Genomic DNA, 8,649 nt, shown 5'->3' on the forward strand with positions numbered 1-8,649 from the left:
CTGTCCTCTCCACCTTGCCTTTTAAAGGGAATTAACTTTGTTTCTTGAAACTTTTCTGAAATAACGGTCTGGTGATTCACGTTGCAGAGAATCTTGTTTAGTAATTTTGTATTTAGTTGTTGGCCTCTACTAATTGTGTGTGTATGTGTGTGTGCCTTTTTCCTTCTAGCTTTCCTGTGATGTTCTTCAGGGGAATGTGTGCTTGTCATGCAATAGATAGTCTCTGAGTGTATAATTAATGGTGACCAACCATCCTCATTTATTCAAGACAGTGGGGTTTTCCAGGACACAGGACGTTTAGTGTTCAAACCAGGGCAGTCCTAGACAAACCGGGATCATTCCTTATCTCATGAGCCAGGCCCTGGGACACATGCATGGGGACCTGGAGAACCAGAGAGACCTTGTCCCACCTCCATGGAATTTACATTGTATTTGGGAATTTGGATTTTGAGAAGTTAATGATGAGAGTGATGTGGGAGTATGGCACAAGGGGAATCAACCTGAGGGGGCAGAGAAGCCCTCTTGAGAAGGACTGATATTTAGCTTGAGAGCTAGAGTTGGGACTGGATTTAGCTGGTAGGAGGGTTAGACTGGAGTGAGGGTGTGGGAGTGTGTTCAAGAGAGCGTTTCAGGCAGAGGGACCCGCATGAGGACACCCCTGAAGCAGAGAGCCTGGTGTGTCCATGAACTGAGAATAAAGATGGCTGGGCCGAGTCAACACAGGGGGAGGGGTGTGAGCCACACTGGCGGGGGGGGACAGGCAGGACCAGATCAGGAGTGACTTGGGACTCTGTTCTAAGTCCAGTGGGAACACTCTGGAGAGATGCGAGTAGAAGGATGATGTGATTAGAGTTTGGTCTAAGCATGTGGGTTAAAATGGACTTCATGGTTAAGAATGAAGACTTAATAGGCAAGATGGGAGGTGCTGGAAATAAGATTAGGAATAAGATGATTGTTCCCTAGGCCTGAGTGATGACTGTGGAGTAGGAAAGAAGTAGAAAGAATAGACCATGGAGTGTAGAACCGAGAGAACATAACGGTACTTTCTTGCCTGCATGTGTCGGATGGCACAGAGCACTGACTGTTCTCGCTGCTGTCTGTGCAGACCTGCGGGTGCCCCCTCACCCAGGTCTGTGTGTTCACCCCTCTTTGCCACTCACAGGCCCCCTCCACATCCTAAAAGAAGTCAGGCCTTACTTGTGAGGGGGTTGTCTCACACGGGAGACACCTAGGAGAGCCCCTGCAGGCATCAGAGCAGCCCCTTCAGCATCTCCATCAACTTCCTCCCTTCCCCTCTCTCACTTTCCACACCCAGAATGACCCCTGCTCAGTATTCCACATCCCCATGATCTTCCTCCCCCAGGCTTGAGAAGGGTGGGGTAGCCACTGGCTTGGACATCATCTGCACCTTCCATTCTGACCCCCGCAGGTCCCGGGCTGGACAGAGAGTGACTCTACTGGGAGCTGAGCCATGAGACTCAGCGCATCACCCACCTGGCCTCCTTCACCCTGGACTGGGACAGCCTCTACTTCAGTGGTGAGGGGCTGTGCTACAGCCATGCTGTCTGTTCTGTGTTCCCTCCGTTGCTCTAAAGTGAGCTATGATCCATCTCTCTATCCTCCTGCTCTGGGTTCAGTCTTCTCATCACTGTGTGATCACTGGGTCCATCCACCTTTCAACTTATTGCCTTCCCCCTGAACACCCCTCCACTCGTCCCCTCTGCTTTCCCCTCTGCTTTTCCCACAAAGGTCACTACATCCTTTCTCTCCCTTAATTCTTTATGTTCACCCCAACTCTTGCTCAGCTCCTCTCGCCTTCTCTCCACAGGTTACACCTATGGAGCCGTGGCCCCGACTACCACCAGTGAGTATTCCTGACCCTGATCTCCTGTGTCCCATCTGCATTTGTAGTTTGGGAGCACTTGTTCTCCTTCACCTGCTGTCCTTAGTGAGGGAAGGACCTGGAAGGGCCCTAATTCATCCCTTCTCTCCCTCCCGGGTTCTGGTGGACAGTCCCAGCCCAGTGTGAGAAAGCCTTAGACACAAATATGTTCTCCACCACATTCTGACCCCACATGGTTTTCACTTTAATTCTCCTAAAGCCCCGCTCTTGGTCCTCCTTTTCCAGGTATCCCATCCATCTGCCCATTTTTCTGCCTATCTGTCTCTCCTCTGATTTCAGTCACTCTTGTTCACCTATCACTCTCTCTTGGGCTCCTCTCATCCACAGGCTTGCTCATCCCTCTACTCACACAGTCACCGGTCCCCTCACTCTCATTTATGCTTCACCTGTGAATGGTGGTCCTGAGACAGCCAGTGCTGGAGCCCATGTGAGCCTCGGGTCTCCTCCCACTCTGTCCCTCCCAGATGACAGCCTTATCCACAGCTCCCGAGCCGGCCACCACGTCCCTGCATACTTGATCATCACCTGTGCCACCAGAAGCCACCACAGGTATCTGGGTGCCCCTTTTCCTTCCCAAGAGAAGCTCTCTGGCCCCACTCCCCATGAGCCAGGTGTGATCCAGGAGCTGGGAAGCCAGGGTATGAAATTCTGGTTTTAGGACAATCATGCTGATCACAAAGATTATACCAACGATTCAGTCTAAAGCCAGCTCTCAGAGAGCCCCTAGACTTGTGAAATTAACACACCATTATAATACAATGTGGGATATTTTGGGGAGAGGCACCTGGCATAATTTGGAGGGAAGGAGCTTGCTAGAGAAAGTTACACCAGAAGTCTTTAAGAATGTGTAGGAGGGACCCTGGCAAATAGAGGATGAAGGATTTTCCTGGCAGAAAGGATTCCGTGAGCAAAGGCTCCGGCCAGAAACAACATGCCATATGGGGAGAATAGAAACGAATTTGGGTTGCATGAAGCATAATGTTTAACCGTCAATAGATGGATAAAATGAGACTGAAAGGTCAGCAGGAGCCAGATTGAGTAGAGCCTTGAGTGCCAGGTCAAGAAGGTTGAACTAAACACTGAAGGCCATAGGGAGCCATGGGTGGTACTAGAGCAGTGGTGGCCCTAGTGAGGTATTCATTTCAGAAAGATTCTTCTAGTAGTCCATGAAGAACATCCTTTAGACAGAGCATCCAGTGAGCCTGCTGGGGTGTTTGTCCGGGTGAAGGAAGTTAAGACCTGAGCTAGGACAGGGATGGAGAGAGGGAGTGTATGTGAGGACCAGTGTGCAAGGTGAATGGGTGTTACTGGGAGGGAGGAGGAGCTGAGTAGACATGCTGGTTCTGACTTGGGTGACCACACGGGTGGGTGGTGGTGCCACTGGGACAGAAGACGACAGATTATAATGAGTGCAGGACTCTGGGCTGGTCTCAGGCCAGCTTTCGGAGATGGCCATCTCTCTCCCTCTCGTCTTGCAGCTTTGGGGCACAATTTGAAGACCCTCACAGTCAACGTCACCATCTCCACCCTCCGGTATTCATCAGACATGAGCAATGGCTAGGCCACGTTCAACTTCACTGAGAGGGTCCTGCAGAGCCTGGTGAAACCCTGGTTCCAGCAGCTCCTGGTGGGTTAAATCCCACCCAGCCCCTCCTCCAACCCCTGTCCCTCCTGCTCCTCCTCCTCCTTCCTCCCCAGCTGGATCATTGTTCAAGAAGAGCAGCCTGGGCCCCTTCTACTCAAGTTGCAGACTGGTCTCCCTCAGGTGAGACCCTCCCCTCAGCATTTGCCCCTAATGACCACTTATGTGACCACCCCTCTCTGTCTCCCAACTGTCCTCCCATTTCCTCTTTCCTGTTCTGGCCCCCACCCCCAGAGGTTTCAGGACCTCTCTCTAGAGTCCCCACATCCCTCTCTCCCCAGGCCTGAGAAGGATGGGTCAGCCACCTGTGTGGACGCTGTCTGCACCCACCACCCTGACCCCGTGGGACACCATGCCTCTGTGCTGGGAGCTGAGTGTCGCCACCTGTCTGCTCTTCTTCTCGGTGGCTCCTGGCTCTGCAGCCCAGAGTTTATCCATCAAGAGAGAGCACCAGCTACATTTCCGCATCATCAGCTGGAACCTCAGCATCTCGGAGCCCACATCTTAGGAGTACTCCGCCCTGCTGAGAGACACCCAAGACCAGGTGGCGTCTCCCACTCCCGTCTCTCCTTGCCCTGATGGCACCGTCATTCCTCCATCTGACTTACATCTGTTATGTGATTGTTTCAACCCTTCACTTTCCCTTCATGTCTGGGTTCTCTCAGTCCCCAGGGGTGTTGTCCTATCTGCCTTCCCCATTTCTCACATGGGTAAACTGAAGCTCAGAAAGGGGAGTATTGTGCCTAAGGTCACACAGTGAGTTAGGGGCAGAGCCAGGATTAGAAGTCAGGTCTCCCTTGTCCCAAGGTCTGTGATATTTCGCTGGCTCCAGTGGCCCCCTGCATCCCCAGGAGACCTTCATCTCACCCACTCTCCCTCGCGTTTTTTCTAGGTCACCACGCTCTACAGCGGCAGCCAGCTTTGAGACATATTCCACTCCTGCCTGGTCACAAACTTGATGTAGGTTGAGGAGATTGGAAGCATTGGCTGAGCTGGTGGCTGATGACTCTGATCTCCCGTGACACATCATTGATCTGGAAGTCACTTACATCGTGGCCATTCTGCCCCACATCCCTGTCAGCTAATCCTAACATCTCCTTCCATAAGTTTTCGGGGGATGAGAAAAGCATTAACATTTGGTGCCACCAACCTCCAGCATCCTGCTCCTCCTCCTCTTCTGGAGACTTTCAACAAATATCAGCAGTCTAACTGTGCTCTCCAATAGTGGAGCCACTAACCACATGGGGCAATTTAAATTTTTTATACACCTATTAGGATACGATTCACATATTGTGTGTGGAGAGGAGTGTATTTTTTAGGTTTTTCTATATACAATATCTTCTCATCTGCAAAACAAATAGTTTTACCTCTTCCCTTCCAATCTGGGTTTCTTTTATTCCTTTTTCTTGCCTAATTACCCTCATTAGAACCTTTAGTATCTGTGATTAACATACGAGATAAGGGAAGACATCATTGTCTTGTCCCTGGTCTTAGGGGGGAATTTTCAGTCTTTCACCATTGAATATGGTGTTAGCCGTGGGTTTTTCATCGATGCTGTATATAGGTTGAGAAAGCTTTTTCTATTCCTAAATTGTTGAGTGTTTTCTTTTTTAGACATGAAGGGCGTTATATTTTGTGAAATTCTTTTCTGTATATGGGGTCGAGATTGCATGTTATTGGCCCTTATTCTATTAATATTGTGTAACACATAGTCAAGTTTTCAGATATTAAGCCAACCCTTCAACTAGAGGTGAGAGGTTAAGATGTTCTCAAGTTTTTCCTGGGCGTGCCACAGCCCTGAGCCCTTGTGGCCTTCAAGATGCCCGCAAATACACTGGAGCTTTTCAAAGCCACCTGTGGACATCTCATGCCCCCAATTTTTCTTCTAAGTTTATGGCTCACCTCTTGCCTGCCTCAGCTGGTATCACTCCCTCAGGCAACTACAATAGAAAACAATTAGCCCTGAATATTTTTAGCAAGTGCCCTGGGGACAGACTTTCCTCCCTGGGCAAGCTCTGACTCAAGTAACGTCAAGCTCTGAACATGGGGCTTTTTCAGGGAGCTGCCAGGAAGGTCAGCTAGTGACAGTTCGATGGGGATGGGTCTTTTCAGAGCTCTAAACCCATTATGGCTGCTTGGCTGCTGGTTGTCTCAGCTACCATGGTTCTGAGACTGATGGTTTTCAAAGTTATGGAGGATATTGTGAGAGCAGGATGGGAATAGTGCAAGTTATAATGCCACAAAGTTTGCTCCCGTTATCAAGATTCCACCATGTTTCTTCACTAAACCCTCCTCAGATTCTTACAAGCCGTTGATTAATTTCTAGACTTATGAAAAGTTGATTTTGACCATTTTTACCAGTGTTCTCATTGTTTTTATGCATTTGCAGAAAACCTTTCTCAAATGTTTCAAAAATGTTCTCCCTGTGGTTATTTATTTATAAATTAATTACTTAAAATGAAATTACATGAGAAATTCAGTTCCTCACTCACACACACTAGCCACATTTTAAGTGCTTGATAACAACATGGGGCTAATAATGAGTGTATTTGGTAGTGCAGACAAATGTTTACATTATTGCAGAAAGTTATCTTGGACAGAACACAGAAGCAGGGAATCTAGAATCAGGGTAGAATTCTAGACACCCTTGTTCATCCCTTGTGCCCTTCCATGTCTGTCCCCCACAGTAACCACACTGGAGTGGACTCCTTGTGTACCTTGCCGCCTTGGCACAGAGATTGGACAGAATTGCCATCTATGAGGAATTCCTGTGTCTGACCCAGAATGGACCCAGCTGCAGAACTTGACCCTGGACAGGAAGAGTGTCCTTGGGGAGGTTAAGGCTCCCTAGTCATTGGGAAAGGAAGTCAGGCTTTTCTGGGGACTCTGGATGCCTGGGGCTGAGAGAGCATTGAACTTTCTCAGGCTGACAGGAGGTGGCATAGTCCCCCAGTCTTTACCCACCATAGAGAGAGAGACAAGGACACCAGTGTAATATTGGAGGCCGTCACCTTCTCCTAGACAGCTCTGTGACCTCAAGCTAGTCACCTCCCCTCTCTGGACTTTTGTTTCCTTATCTCTCCACTGAAAGCCACTGGGCCAGATGGTCAGTGAGGGCCTCCAGCTCTGTGTGAAGCAGTCTTACAGGTTTGGGTGTCATGTGGTTTCTGATCCACAGGCTATAGTTTGCCAAGTCCCACTCTAGACGAGCACCAATGCACTAGAACTTTCTGCAGTAGTGGAATGTTCTATATCTGTGCTCTCTAGTGCATAGCCGCATGTGGCTGTTGAGTACTCGAAGGATGGTATTGTGACTGGTCTTTATTGTTACTGATTTTTAATGTTACTGAGGTACCAGATTTTTCATTTTATTTAACTAAAATTAATTTTAATTCAAAAAGAGACTTGTTTGTGCTCCATATCAGACAGCACACCTCTAAGAGTTTGTATGGATAGAGGTACAAGTAGGGGGGCCTGCACCCCTCCCCCCATGCCCACTGAGTGCTGTGTGTCCTCCCCTCCTGGAGTTTATGTTGTAGCTGGCAATAACAAGAATAGAGAATTGAAACTTATCAATTATTTGATGTGAACAAACTCATACTTGGAGGCGGTATTCAGAGAAGACTTTCTGCAGGATATTACATTGTATGTTAATCCTAGAAAATGAATATTAAGGAAATAGATAAAGGAGAAGGGGATGATGTGTTTCCAGGCATGGAAGAACACTTTTGAGTGGGATTTTACAAATTTAGAGAGATCCCATAGGCTTGCCAACTGTGATGACCCATTTTCCCCCCGACCGTCCTAAGAAAGTCCAGCCCAAATTCAGTCCTCTGTGCCCAGAGGTATGAATTTGGTTTAATTTATTACACTTTTGTTCTGTGATAATGGTCTTGGATTTTGTAGCAAAGTGTGCTCACTTTTTAGAAATGAAAACTAAAATTGGGTGAAACATCATGATGTCTACTTGACTTTAATATTTCATTGAAAACATGGGATGAATCAAGGGTGGCAAGTGTTAATAATTTATACATTGATGAAATATTGTTTTAATTGGATGGAATATACATTGTTAAATCTAGATGATGGATGTTTATGAGACTGTTCCCTTTATTTTTCTGTGTCTAAAAAGTTTTATTAACAAGAGTGAAACACACTCACATGCATTCTCCATTTCATTCACTTCCAGAATATTCTCCCAACAGAGATGATACCTTGACTCGGAAGCCTGGTAAACCTGCAGGAAGCCCCAGCCCATGGTAGGGGACGAGTATGTTGATGCTATGTCTCATTGAAGAGAACCGTGTGCACAGTGTCTTGGATGATGAAGAATGTTGGCCAACCCTTGTCAAGGAGGGTTGAGGCACAGTGGGTTCACCAGGAGCCCTTGGGCGATGACAGGACGTGGCTTACCTCACCACTTGTCTCCCCAGACCTCCCCTTCTGGGCCCTCATCCTCATCTGCTTGGCGGGACTCCTGGTGCTCATCACAGGCCTGATCTGCTGTCTCCTCGTAAGCCATGACATGTTGCTTGTCTTCTTCTTATTGCGTTGTAAGAGCTCTTTATATATTATAAATACACATCCTTTTATAGGGATATGTTTTGCAGATGTTTTCTCCCAATCTGTGCGTGACTTGCCTTCTCCTTCACAACATGAGTCATTGGGGAAATGTAAGTGACAGTCATCATGAGATTCCACCACACTTGAGAATGGCTAAAATTAAAAAAACTGACTATAGCAACTGTTGTTGAAGATTTCAAGTCACTGAAACTCTCATCGAGTGCTGGTGAAAAATAGCTTGGATGCGTCTTTAATAATTACATACGTCTACCCAGCCATTCCTCTCCTAGGAATCCATCTAAGGGAAATAAACACATATGTCTATACACAGACTTGTACACACATGTTGATAACAACCTATTTATAGCAGACAAAAACGGAAAACAACCCAAATGTCCATCTACTGGTGAACGGATACACAAAGTGTGGTATATCCCCACAGTGGAATACTATTCAATCATAAAAAGGAATGAATTTTTTTTCTTTTTTAATTATTCTATTGAAATTATAAAGAGTTTTAACATTGTGTAATTTCGGGTGT

General features: G+C 47.3%; 2 long non-coding RNA genes across 2 annotated transcripts; both read left to right on the top strand.

Moving 5' to 3' along the window:
* The first annotated feature begins 1,412 nt into the window (after window positions 1-1,412).
* Window positions 1,413-2,330, top strand: LOC131402716 (uncharacterized). The gene is made up of 3 exons (XR_009218920.1): window positions 1,413-1,537; window positions 1,829-1,864; window positions 2,231-2,330. It is a non-coding gene; the product is annotated as an uncharacterized LOC131402716 (long non-coding RNA).
* Window positions 2,331-3,402: 1,072 nt separating this feature from the next.
* Window positions 3,403-4,492, top strand: LOC131402715 (uncharacterized). Its single transcript, XR_009218919.1, has 3 exons — window positions 3,403-3,668; window positions 3,827-4,089; window positions 4,438-4,492. It is a non-coding gene; the product is annotated as an uncharacterized LOC131402715 (long non-coding RNA).
* Window positions 4,493-8,649: the final 4,157 nt, after the last annotated feature.

The sequence above is a fragment of the Diceros bicornis genome, unplaced genomic scaffold, assembly GCF_020826845.1.
Source record: "Diceros bicornis minor isolate mBicDic1 unplaced genomic scaffold, mDicBic1.mat.cur scaffold_240_ctg1, whole genome shotgun sequence".
Lineage (NCBI taxonomy): Eukaryota > Metazoa > Chordata > Mammalia > Perissodactyla > Rhinocerotidae > Diceros > Diceros bicornis.